Below are 8,345 nucleotides of genomic sequence, written 5' to 3'. Positions count from 1 at the left end.
TTCAAGGCCCAGGTCTGGCACAAAAAAAATTAAATTAAATAGGAAATGTTTAATCTCTCTTAAAGATTGCTGTCTTTCTACCAATAGGTGTTTATTAAAACATTTTTAAGACATGTATTTGAAAATAGTGACCAAGTCAGGTGCATTACTCCCAAAATATGTAATAGGACATAGGAATTTCAGAGTATGTAGAAAGGGAGAATGGAAACATGGCAGGTCAATGGGGAAATATTTTATTCAGCTCCTGTTTGGGATCTCAACGTAACCCCGAAATCACACTGTGGAGATGCTATCTCTACCTGTTATTTCTAAACCAGAGGTAGGAGCTAGCCAAACAAAGTAAGTCGAGATGAGATCCTACACATCTGGCTCTGAATATGTTTCATCCTATTTCTGTTTTCTTTTTCCCTTTTCTTCCCCTGCTTGCTTTTTTTCTTTCCTTCCTTCTTTCCTTCTTCCTCCTTTCTTTTTTCCTTCCCTTCTTCCCTCCCTCCCTCCCTGCTTTCCTTCCTTCCTTTCATTCTTTCTGTCCAAAGTCCTTAGGTAAACAAGATAGACATCATGCCAGATCAGGTAGAGGAATAGTGGGGACAGAGGTGTCTGGAGTATTGCTACATAAGTAGGTGAAGGGCCTCATGAAGAGCTGAGCTCCCTGGGTGCTGCAGCCTGAGCAGAACAGCCATGTGGAAGGGGCAGCCTGGCATCTGGTATAGATCTCAAGTGTACTGAGAAAGGTAAATGCTGGGTGAAGAAGAGAATATTTCAATATTCTCTAGTTATTGTCCCACAGAATAAGGTTTTTTTTTTTTTTTTGCCAGTCCTGGGCCTTGAACTCAGGGCCTGAGCACTGTCCTTGGGCTTTCTCAAGGCTAGAGCTCTACCACTTGAGCCACAGCACCACTTTTGGCTTTTTTCTATGTAGGTGGTACCAAGAAATTGAACCCAGGTCTTTGTGCATGCTAGGCAAGCACTCTACCACTAGGCCAAACTCCCAGCCCCACAGAATAGTTTATAAATAACCTTTCTCTACCTCAATCAAGTTAATTTCACCACTCAAGAAATAAATCCAAATCATGTGCCACCTGGTAGGATGCAAGATTACTGCATCAATACTTTCGCGATGCTCCCGCCAAAGATGAGTAACCTGAACCTTCACATGAGAGAATACCAGATAAACCTGAATTGGGAAACATCCTCCAAAATAAGCAGCCTTTTATCTGCAAAACTATCAAGACGATGAAAGGTAAGAAATCACAGCAGGGTGCCCCGTGGCTCATGCCTGTAATCCAAACTACTCAGAAGGCTGAGATCCAAGGACCCTCACCCTACCCCAAAGCCAGCCAGGGTACAAGAAAGTCTGTGAGACTCTTATCTCCAATTAACCACCAGAAAAATTGGAAGTGGCCCTGTGGCTCAAGAGGTAGAATGAGAGCCTTGAGCTGAAGAGCTCAGGGACAGCACCCAGGTGCAGAGTTCAAACCTCAAGAACAACCAAAAAAAGAAAAGAAAGAAATCACAGGCTGGGTGCTGGTTGTTTGTACCTATAATCCTAGCTACTCAGGACACTGAAGTCTGAGGATCACAGTGTAAAGCCAGCCCGGCCAGGAAAGTCTGTGAGATTCTTTTCTTTCGTTGTTGGTCATGGAGCTTGAACTCAGTACCTGGGTGATGTCCCTAAGTTCTTTTGCTCAAGACTAGCACTATGCCACTTTAAGCCACTGTAGGAAACTCTGAGGCCAAGCTGTGAGGCCACGAAAGGGTTAAGAGGTTGGAATGTGGCCTTATCTGTACTCTGTAGGCTGAGAACAGGACTTTGGGAAGGTCAAAGGGACAAGTCTTGATGAATGTTTAAATTACAATTAACTGTTAGAGCTGTTTGGATCCTATAATCTCTTAGGACCTTAGAGATAACTTAGAGATAAGATGAACGTTTGTGTTATGGCTAACTGTTTACCATTTTCTTCTGCTCCTTAACAATAAGGAAGTCAATTATCACTATGTATACAAACTAAACCTCAAGTAAATATTTGTAACCCCAAGATAGCTTGACACCCAGAACATACCTGTACTCCCCTATACTGAACTAAATGAATAAGCATGCTAATTAAGGAGCTCAGGGTTCCGAAGCCCGAGTGCTGGATCTCCTGGTAACCCACTTTTCTATCCTGTCTCCTTTCTTGTTTCTTTGACTCCAGTACCCCATTGTGCCGTCCCTGGTTGCAGATACCAACAGCCACAGCCATAGAGCTACATCATTCTAGATTAGAGGTCCACAACCCCAAAATGTCCTTCCAGATACACTGGGCCTATGTGGCTGTCTTCCCAAGGACATATTGCATGTCTACGCACAACCTCGCAAGGCACAAGGAGGACAATTAGAGCAATGTGATGGGTCTAGACATGAGAGCCACATAGTACCCTAGAATAAGAACCTTGTGACAAGCACTGGGGGCCAGCTCTCCCCACACAATCACCTTTTGGTGTAAAGCTCTGATCAGTGTGAGAATTTTAAATCCAGATTAGTCTTAAAGGTTAGGAAGGGCTGGGAGTTTGGCCTAGTGGTAGAGTGCTTGCCTAGCATGCACGAAGACCCAGGTTTGATTCCTTGGTACCACATACATAGAAAAAAGCTGGAAGTGGTGCTGAGGCTCAAATGGTAGAGCTCTAGCCTTGAGAAAGTCCAAGGACAGTACTCAAGCCCTGAGCTCAAGTCCAGGACTGGAGGAAAAAAAAGTTAGGAAATCCCATGTATCAAGGTAAAAAATAAGAATATATTATCTCATTTTATTTAACAGCTAGCTAGCTTTTTTTTTCTTTTTGTTGTTGATTTATAAGAGTCTCATAGCCTTTTTTGCCTGGGCTGGCTTTGAACTATGAACCTCAGATCTCAGCCTCCTGAGTAGCTGGGATGGATTACAGGTCTGAGGCTTGGTTGCTAGCTTGTTTAATAAGCTCACAATGTGGGCTTTGCAAATGATCAGACAGCTCTGTTGAGAACCCTTACCCTTGTGACTGCTTTTAATCTTGTTATTTTAGAAATTAGGAAAGTACAGCTTTAAAAAGCCCTCTGGGTCTGTCTGTGCCTTTCATCACATTATTATAAATTGCTGGTAAATATTTCATAAGCCAAATTGACACATGGATAATTCTGGTATGGGAACAAGCAGTACATGCCAAGCAGTGACTTTAGAGTCAAAAGCCATGACTAGTTGGGGCTAACTTGATTAGAGCAACTGAAAATCTCTTCCATACTTTAAGAAATGAATATGGCTATCTTAGCTCTGTTGCAGCTGAACCCATCACACTATCTCTCTCTCTCTACCTCTTTCCCTCTCTCCCTTTTTTCCTCCTTCCCCCCCCCCTCTCTCTGTGTCTCTGTTTGTCTCTCTATCTCTGTGTTGTCAGTGGTGGGGCTTGAACTCAGGGTCTGGAAACTGTCCTTAAGCCTCTTTATGCTCAAGGCTAGAGCTCTGCTACTTGAGTCATAGCACTACTTCATTTTTGAGTGATTAATTGGAGATGAGTCTTCATGGGTACTTTTCTGCTTAGGCTGGCTGGCTTCAGATGACTGGCTTCAGATCTCAGCCACCTGAGTAATGAGGATTACAGGCTTGTGCCACCAGCGCCTGGCTGAACCCACTGCTCTTGTAAGACAAACTTTACAAATGACACTGCTTTACAAAAACCAAGATGCATCATATTTAACTTATTGAAGTTTCAAATTGGCCAAAGTTTCTATTTTTTTTAAAGTGAATTTAAAGCCTCTCTTACACACATATGCTCTCTCTCCCTTTTCATGCTTATTGATCCCTCCTTCTCCTTCTCCTCCCTTTTTCTTGATGAGATAAGGTCTCACTATGTAACCCAAGCTGGCCTTGAACTTATGCTTTTCCTGCATCAACCTCCTTCCTTCTTCCCTACTTCACGGGATACATAAAACATTTGTTCCCAGAAAAGATAGAGGAGTTTCTTTGGTCCTGGAAGGTGGATGAGCTAATCATAGGAAGGAAGTAGACAATTACTCACACAAAGTACAGGACTTTTGCTTTTCATCTCATGACTAAGTGGGTCCCATTGTATTCTCTCAAGTCAATTCAGGAGCTTATTCAGGCCTCTTGATCATCACTAACCACACGCAGACTTTTTCTTTTTGGAAAGGAATTATAAGGAAGGAAATGTACAAAATGTCATGTGGATATGTTTTATTCATGAGAGTCATCATGAAAGCAGAGCACTGTGAAGAAAGAACTTTGGGTCAGTATTGGGTCCAGCCACACCCATATCCTCAGAGCAATCTCAGGCAGTTATGTACTCTCAGAATACAAAGTAATACACACACACACACACACACACACACACACACACACACACACAATGCGGACTGTTCCAGAGACCTACTTCCTATATGAGGGAAAGGACTTATGAGACCAGGATTGAGGGATAATCATAAAGCAAAGGTCTCTTCCAATTCAGAGTATTTAAATATCTTGAAATTTTAGGAGTAGAGATGCTCAATTGAACATACGAGGTGTTTTACTGGTATCCATATGTACTGAAACTTTGACATAACACATCTGGCTACGGTTGAATTGACACTTAGCTTTGTTTGGATGAATGCTAAAGATTGGACAGGTTGGGCACTGGTGGCACATGTGTGTAATCCTAGCTACTCAAGACACTGAGATCTGAGGAACACGGTTCAAAGCTAGGCCAGGCTATATAAGAGTTGGTGACACTCTTATGGAAAACTGTAAGTGGCACTATGGCTCAAGGGACAGGACACTAGCCTTAAGCAAAAGAGCTCAAGGACAGCACCTAGGCCCAGAGTGCAAGCCCCATGACCAACCTAAAACATTGACCTAAAAACAAGCATGATCGATATATTTTCTGAACGCAGTGCCTTAGAACACTTGGCCACTCTGATCGCTTGGCTAATATAATATATTTTCTATTTATTCATTCATTCATTTTGATTTATTTTCAGTTTCTAAACTCACACATGTATAGTGCGACTGCTAAAATTCTCAGGATAAAGTGGAGGTTGAACTGCAGCCATCTTGAATTTAAGTGCCGTTCCTACACAGAATCCCTTCTTGAATTTGAGATAGATGATTTTTAGGGACTCTCCCTGGAGAGCCTTGACGCTTCAGTTGTACTGATCCTTGCACTTGGCAAGGTAATCAGATTTGTCACAGGTTAACTTTCAAAGATCGTAGGTCTTATTGCTACAGAGGCCACACAACGTGTGACTCCTTTTGGGAGGTAGGTGGGTCCCCAGGCTTAAATTCAGAGCCTGGGCCAGGTCCCTGAACTTTTGTGCTCAAAACTAGCACTCTATCACTTGAGCCACTGCTCCAATTCTAACTTTCTTGGTAGTTAATTGGGGATAACAATCTCACGGACTTTCCGGCCTGGCTGGCTTTGAATTTTGATCTTCAGATCTCAGCCTCCTGAGTAACTGGGATTACACGCAGCAGCCACTGACACCAGGCTTCAGCATGTGATCCTATTAGGGTACTTTGAAAAGGGATGGAATGGTGTTCTCTTTCTATCTCTCCCTCCCTTTTCTCCCTTCTTCCCTCCCTCCCTCTCTCTTTCTTCCTCTCTCTCTCTCTGTGCTAATATTGGGACTTGAATTTGGCTTCTCTGCTTTCATAGGCATAGAAGTAAATTTTTTAAAGTAAGTCAATCAGCTTTCATCTCTCTTTCCTCAATATAAACTCATGTATTAATTTTCTTTGTATAGTACCAATTAAAATACCAACTAAGTAAAAGAAGTTTTCGTTTTACTGCTTTAGCATAATTTGTTTACATTTACTCTTTAGTTTGATGACCTATAAAACTTTCTGAAGGCATTGTGTCTGCAGGAAAGGCTCTGCATGGGACATTTGGCTGGTGTGGCTTCAAGTCTGCCCAGACCACTATTAACTCTGCCCATCACTTGGTCTATCATTACTTTTCTTGAAATTCTATTTTCTTATTTGAAAAGAAAGCAGTAACAACTTATATCTCCTCGGGATATGGAATCAACAGCTGAAATAACAGCATGTTGCTTGAAAAAAAATTCTCTTGAGGGCCAGGAGTTTGGCCTAGTGGTAGAGTGCTTGCCTAGCATGCACAAAGACCAGGGTTCGATTCCTCGGTACCACATACATAGACAAAAGCCAGAATGGTGCAGTGGCTCAAGTGGTAGAGCTCTAGCCTTGAGAAAGTCCAAGGACAGTGCTCAGGCCCTGAGCTCAAGCCCAGGACTGGCCAAAAAAAAATAGCCTTTGAGCCATTTTAGAATTGTTTTGGGGACTCTTGAAGGTAGAACGGAATATAATTTTTTTTCCCATTGCTCCAAGCTCCTTTGTGAAATGATGTTGCTGGTACAGTGCAGGTACAAGGAGAGGGGCCAGGAGTTTGACCTGGTGGTAGAGTGCTTGCCTAGCATGCATGAAGACCTAAGTTTGATTCCTCAGTGCCACATAGATAGAAAGAGCTGGAAGTGGTGCTGTGGCTCAAGTGGAAGAGTGCTAGCCTTGAGGAAAGCCCAAGGACAGTGTTCAGGCCCTGAGTGCAAGCCCCAGAACTGGCAAATTAAAAAAAAAAAGCACTGTTGATTATCTTCAATCTAGAGGGTAAGGAGAGGACAAAAGTTGTGGAAAATATGAATATATGTACTTATATGCATAGTTTTTTTTTATGTTGGTCGTGGGGCTTGGACTCTGGGCCTGGGTGCCGTCCCCAAGCTCTTCAGCTCAAGGCTATCACCCTACCCTGTGAGCCACAGGTCCACTTCTGGTTTTCTAGTGGCTAATTGGAGATAAAAGTCTCAAGGTCTTCAGTGAGTGTCCGGGCTGGCTTTGAACTGAGATCCTCAGATCTCAGTCTCCTAAGTAGCTAGGATTACATGCATGAGCATTACTCCCAGCTCTTTTTTTTCCCCTTGATTTTACATCAACTTTATTCTCAGTGCCAACCTGTGAGTTAACAAACCCCACATTGCCAACTATTATAGGAATCATATTCCTTCTTACATGTACCAAAATCTAATATTCAGCAATGAATTCCGGGGCCCCAAAAAAGGATTTGCTATTTGTACCTGTCTGTAAAGCTTTGTTATAAATTAAGCAAAGACACATACACACAAGTGCTCTACATATTTATATTTTATACTGCAGCCTATCCCTATCAGTTACTTCTGAATCTCCATTTTCTTCATGCCCCCCCCTTTTGAGACAGGATCCTACTGTGTTGCCCAGATTGGACTTGCATATATGTTTTTCCTGGTCCTCCTTCCTTTGCTTCCCTATTGCTGGAATTATAGACATGCCCTACCATACTAGGCTCACATAGTACTTTAAAACTACTTATCTAGTACCAGTTATATAATCTAAATATAGGTTTATTTTTATCCCCACCTCCCTGCTCACAGTTACTAGAATGTAAACTTTCCAACTATAAAGGATATTCTGTTTTGTTTTATGATGTATCCCAAGTAATTAAAGAATACTTGACATATATGAGCCACCTAAAGAAATATGTGTAGGAGTAAATCACTGAGAAACTACAAGATAGTTTCATGGCAAGGAAGATAGTTAGTCTGTATGTATTAACCCTTCCTTTAGCAGTATATATCTATAGTTATATATATATATATATGTGCATATATATACAGATATAAATATATAAATATATACCAAAAGTATCATTGACGAGGCAAAATTCAAGAAAAAAAGAGAAGGGGAAGAGGCTATAATAACTTAGGGGCTGAAGATGTGGCTTAGGATAGAGTGCTTGCCTCACAAGCATGAAGCCCTGGGTTCAACTCCTCAGTACCACATAAACAGAAAAAAACTGAAAGTAGCACAAGGGTTCAAATGGTAGAATGCCAGCCTTGAGCAAAAGAAACTCAGAGACAATGCCCAGGCCTTGAGTTCAAGCCCCAAGTCTGAGGTGGGCGGGGGAAATCATTAAAAATAGATTTTGGAAGCTGAGAAAAAGACACATGGCCATTAACTACCTTAGCAGAGTGTGAAAAGCAGATGGTTTTGCAGGAAATGAGAAGAGCCAAAAAAACAATGTGGCTTCCATGGAAGAATTCACAGTGCTTCATGATTCCATGGCATTATTTGCTTTTTAGGAAGGCAATGAGAAGGTGAAGGCTTAAGAAAGCCAAATGCTGGTGACTTACATCTCTAATCCTAACTACTCAAGAGGTTCATGTCTGGGGATAATGGTTGGAAGCCAGCCCAGGCAGAAAATCTATGAGATTCTTTTCTTTACTTAGCTAGCAAAAAGGCTGAAAGTAGAGCTACTCTATCAAGTGCTAGAGACTTGAATGAAAAAGCTAAGGGACA

General features: G+C 41.9%; 1 non-coding gene across 1 annotated transcript; it reads right to left on the bottom strand.

The window, feature by feature from the left end:
* Positions 1 to 7,007: 7,007 nt before the first annotated feature.
* LOC150053948 (small nucleolar RNA SNORA40) lies at positions 7,008 to 7,140 on the bottom strand. Its single transcript, XR_016537952.1, has one exon. It is a non-coding gene; the product is annotated as a small nucleolar RNA SNORA40 (small nucleolar RNA).
* Positions 7,141 to 8,345: the final 1,205 nt, after the last annotated feature.

Source organism: Megascapheus bottae, chromosome 15 (genome assembly GCF_031878675.1).
Source record: "Megascapheus bottae isolate mThoBot1 chromosome 15, mThoBot2.hap1, whole genome shotgun sequence".
Taxonomy (NCBI): domain Eukaryota; kingdom Metazoa; phylum Chordata; class Mammalia; order Rodentia; family Geomyidae; genus Megascapheus; species Megascapheus bottae.
Note: the sequence above shows the minus strand (reverse complement) of the source record. Positions and strands in the feature narration are given on the sequence as shown.